The following is a 5,123-nucleotide window of genomic DNA, read 5'->3' on the forward strand; positions in this document are numbered from 1 at the left end:
GATTCTTTTGTCTAAATGCTTTCTCCTGCTTAAGGACAGCTAGGTGGCACAGTGGATAGAGTGCCCAGCCTGGACCAGGAAGGCTCCTCTTCCTGAGTTCAAATCCAGCCTCAGGTACTAGCTGTGTGATTCTGGGTAAGTCACCTAACTGTCTCAGTTTCCTCATCTGTAAAAAACGAATCAAAGAAGGAAATGGCAAACCACTCCAGGATCTTTGCCAAGAAAATCCCAAATGGGGGTCCAAAGAGTTGTACACGACTAAAACAATTCAACAACAGCAAAAATGGGGATAATAACAGCACCTTTTTATGGGGTTAGTGTAAAGATCAAATGAGAGAATATCAAAACGCTTTGCATATCTTAAGGCACTATCTGATGTTAATAGCTATTAAGATGAATGCCAGCATTGGGACTAGAACCATAGAACCAAAATATTTTAGTGATGGGAACCTCCAAGGGTAGTTCTATGACCTGGGATCTGGAGCTAGGGTAGGAGAGGCTTGCAAAATTCCAGTTCTAGTTCATTTCCTTCTTTTCCCAGAGAGGAAGCTAGAACTCAGTCCCTCCCCTTCTTCCCCCACTCCTCTCAATGAGGCATGAGGATCTCAAAGGGGAGGGGAGACATGACCATACTGGAGCTGCTGCTCACCTCCCCTCCTTCAAAGACCCCCTCTGAGCTCTATCTACATGTTGTTGAAAAAAGAGGATCAGGGCAGCTAGGTGGCTCAGTGAACAGAGCACCAACCCTGGAGTCAGGAGGACCTGAGTTCAAATTCGGCCTCAGACACTTAACACTTAGCAGCCATGTGACCTTGGGCAAGTCACTTAACCCCAATTGCCCTGCCTTCCCTCCTCCAAAAAAGCAAAGAAAAAAGAAAAAGAAGATCAGATCCTCTGATTGTGGAGCTGGGCAAATTTCCTCTCCCTGAGAGACATAAGATAAACTTCTCCCTCCAAGATAAACTTCCTTCTGCTCCCTCCCTCTGCTGCTGACGCAGCTCCACCTGTTGGCTTCTCATTAATATTTAACCATTATTCCAGGTAATTTTCATCAGTCAAGTGACAAATAGAAAGATTTTCCATATATCCAGGCCCTTTCTTTAAGGCAGGATTGCCCAATGATGCCCTAAAACCTCTGAGAGCAAACCAAGTCTGCTACTTAAAGATGTTATTATAAGAGAGACAGGGAAATATCTCTGATGGCTGAGGACTCTTCCAATTCTGAGACTCTTGGAAATTTTCCATCATAGCATAGTAGAATCTTAGAACATGGGTTATTAGACTGAGAAAGAACCTTAGAAGACCAGAACTAGAAGGAACCTTAATACCCTGAACATAAGAGCAGGCAAGAGTCTTAGAACAAAGAATGTCAGAGCTGGAAGGGTCCTTAGAACAAAGAATGTTGGAGCCAGGAAGGCCCTTAGAACACAGAATGCCAGAGATGGAAGGGTCCTTAGAATATAGAAGGTCAGAGTTGGGATGGTACTTAGAATACAGAATGTCAGAGCTGGAAAGAACCTTAGAAAAAGGAAAGTCAAAGCTGGAAGGATCTTTAGAACATGGAATGTCAGAGCCTTCTCAGCTCTGACATTAGAACCCACAATGTCAGAGCTGGAAGGGTCCTTAGGACACAGAATGTCAGAACTAGAAGGAGCCTTAAGACATAAACTGTCAGAGCTAGAAGGAAGCTTAGAACATAGAATGTCAGACCTGGAGGGGTCTTAGAACATAGAATGTTAGAGCCAGAAAGGGTCTCAGCAACTAGAGTGGTAGATCCAGAAGGAGTTTTAGAACTTAGAATATTATAACTGGAAGGTTGGCAGTGGTAGAAACCATGAAGTCCAATCCTTCCAATTGAGAGATGGGATAACTAATTCCCAAATTGGTGAAATTGACTTGCTTAAGATCAGACAGCAAATTAGTCCACTTCCTTCAGTGTGGGATGTGGCTGAAAGAAGTTTGCCTTCCCCAGGTCATTAATGAATGTGCATCTTTATAGCCCAAGTGTTCCAAGGTGTGGGGAAGGAAAGCACAAACAAACATCTCCACCCTCATCAAGCTTGTGCAAAGCTAAGAATTCCCAGACAGTGGGGATGCATGACGCTCCCAACGCATGATGCTGAGTTTTGCGGATCTGTAATTTCCTGAAGGCAAGGTTAAAAGTCAGAAAGGAGGGAAGAGTCAGAACTGGGAAAGACAAGGTCAGGCAGCCTGAGTAATGCCTGGTTAAACTGTATAAAACTGGACCTGCTTTCTTTGTGCCTCCCTGGTCTGGGTTGCCAAGGAAAGCACCTCAAGGCCAGCATTGTCAAGGAAGTGAAGCTGACCTGATGTGGGGGTGGGGCTCTGGGAGTAGAAACCCAAAGGAATTCCTGCCTCACGTGGAGGCAGGGTAGTTAACCCGGAGCCTCAGTTTCCTCATCTGTAAAATAAGGGGATTGGGCTTCATGGCCCCCATTGGCCTTTCCAACTCCAAATCTGTGATGATTAGCCCAGCACAGTATCATCTACCAAAACATGAAGTTAATTCCTAAGCCCAGAGTAGAATTGTACAAGTATCCCACCCGCTCTCACCAGCCCCCTTTAACTGACCCTAGCTCGAGTCTGTCCAGAAAGAGCATCCTGGAGCCTCTTTTAAAGACTTCCTTATTCTGGAGGAGCCAAGGGAGATTAGGAGGGAGGGGAAGCAATCTAGCTTGTGTTACCTAGAGGGCTATTTCTGCTCCTTGGAGTCCTTTAATCACGTAAGCACTGGTCCAGCCAGAAAGGGGGAGGGGGCAGAGTTTCCCAGGAAACCATGGGGCTTGAGGACGGACACCCAAGAGGGACTTCATAGGTCATCTACTCCCTCCCTCATCCAGCGGACCCAGAAATTTACAAAGAGGGGAAAGGACTTCCCCACATTCATACTATTTGTGGAAGTGACATGACTGGAATTCAGGACAAGGAGAAAGGACTTTTGCCCCCTAAAAAATTGAATCCGGCGAACTTCCCCCAAATCAACAGGAAGTGTAGCTGGGGGAGCCTGAGAAGGGAACCATCTAGGGGCAAAGTGAGGGACACCAGTGTCCCAGGGGAGCTGCTGCCAGCCCTTTCTGTGTGTGTGTTTGGGGGAAGGAGGAGAGGGGATCTCCACAACTCTCCCCATTCCCAGAGGAAGGACAGCACTCAGAGAAGATTAGTGGCAATTACTATGTTCCCTGCGAAGTCTGAGATCTCATCCAGCTGTGACATTCTGTGTTCTAAGGGCCGTCCCAGCCCTGACATTCTCTATTCTAAGAGCCCTCCCAGCTCTGCCATCCTGTGCTCTAAGGGCCCTCCCAGCTCTGCCATCCTGTGCTCTAAGGGCCCTCCCAGCTCTGCCATCCTGTGTTCTAAGGGCCCTCCCAGCTCTGACCTTCTGTGTTCTAAGGTCCCTCCCAGCTCTGCCATCCTGTGTTCTAAGGGCCCTCCCAGCTCTGACCTTCTGTGTTCTAAGGGCCCTCCCATCTCTGACCTTCTGTGTTCTAAGGGCCCTCCCATCTCTGACCTTCTGTGTTCTAAGGTCCCTCCCAGCTCTGCCATCCTGTGTTCTAAGGGCCCTCCCAGCTCTGCCATCCTTTGTTCTAAGGGCCCTCCCAGCTCTGCCATCCTGTGTTCTAAGGGCCCTCTCAGCTCTGACCTTCTGTGTTCTAAGGGCCCTCCCATCTCTGACCTTCTATGTTCTAAGGACCCTCCCAGCTCTGACCTTCTGTGTTCTAAGGACCCTCCCATCTCTGACATCCTGTGTTCTAAGGGCCCTCCTAGCTCTGACATCCTGTGTTCTAAGGCCCCTCCCAGCTCTGACCTTCTGTGTTCTGAGGGACCTCCCAGCTCTGCCATCCTGTGTTCTAAGGGCCCAGATCTGACATTCTGTATTCTAAGGCCTCTCCCAGCTCTGACACTTCTAAGTTCCTTACCTAGTCTTTTTGTTCTGAGATCCCTTACAGTTTTGCCTTTCTATGTTCTAGTGTCCCTCCCAGTTCTGACATTTCTAAGTCAGAAGTATCAAATACCCATCTCACCCAAGTGAACCAAATTAAAATGTAATTGGGAAATAATAACAAAATAAATAAAAATACAATAAACACAGATAATGTTAATGTGTGGTTTTCTAAGTCAATATTTAGCAGCTAGGTGGAGCAGTGGATAGAGTCCTGGGCCTGGAGTCAAGAAGACTCCTCTTCCTAAGTTCAAGTATGGCCTCAGACACGTATTAACTGTGTGACCCTGGTCAAGTCACTTCACCTTGTTTGCCTCTATTTCCTCATCTATAATATGAACTAGAGAAGGAAATGGCAAACCATTCTAGTATCTCTGCCAAGAAAACCCCAAATGGGGTCATGAAATGACTGAGATCTACAAGTCATTATGCAGCAGCCTGAAGGAATCTTTATATAAGGCTTAGTGGCCATTTCTGTTTGAGTTGTTCCAAGATGCCTTCCATCTCTGAAGCTCCGTGTTCTTCAGACTCTTCCAGCTCTGACACTTTGTTCTAAGACAGCCCCTGGTCCCACCGTCTGTGACTGTAACCTTAGCTGCCATTTATTCCTGGGGCCTGGAAAGCCCAGGGACGAGAGTAACCGGCAAGGACCATTATTCCGTGTCACTGCCCTGGCCTTTCCTTTCACAGCCTTCAAAGAACAACCTCCAGCTGTAGCAGCCAGGGGCCTGATGTCACTGCCTGACCCTCCTCTCTCCCTTCCCTGAAACATTAAGCCTTGACAGGAACCATTGGAGATACAAGTTGTCCCCTGCTTACAAAGGGCTTGTCTTTCAAAAGATCTTTTGTCAGCCCTTTGGAACTCATAACAACAATGTTATAAATGCTCCTTGGGTTTCCAGGGTAGCCCCAAAGACCAATTTAACCCACTGAGACCCTGCACATTTGCAATAGAAAATATGGAAGAAAACACTAACACTGTAATCCTTAGAATGAATGAGAAGACTCAAACCAGGTGTTAAATTAGAAATGGATCTTTAAAAAATCTTTCATATTTGTGTTTGAGAAAAGCAGATGGAGAAGAATCATGCTTGTAAGGCTGGAAGCAATCTTGAGAACCTCCAGCCCAGGGGTTCTCCAGCTTCTTTGGACCCCTTGGGCA

This window comes from Petaurus breviceps, unplaced genomic scaffold (genome assembly GCF_028583685.1).
Source record: "Petaurus breviceps papuanus isolate PSGF00001 unplaced genomic scaffold, PetGlider_PUasm1.0 91041, whole genome shotgun sequence".
NCBI classification, from domain to species: Eukaryota; Metazoa; Chordata; class Mammalia; order Diprotodontia; family Petauridae; genus Petaurus; species Petaurus breviceps.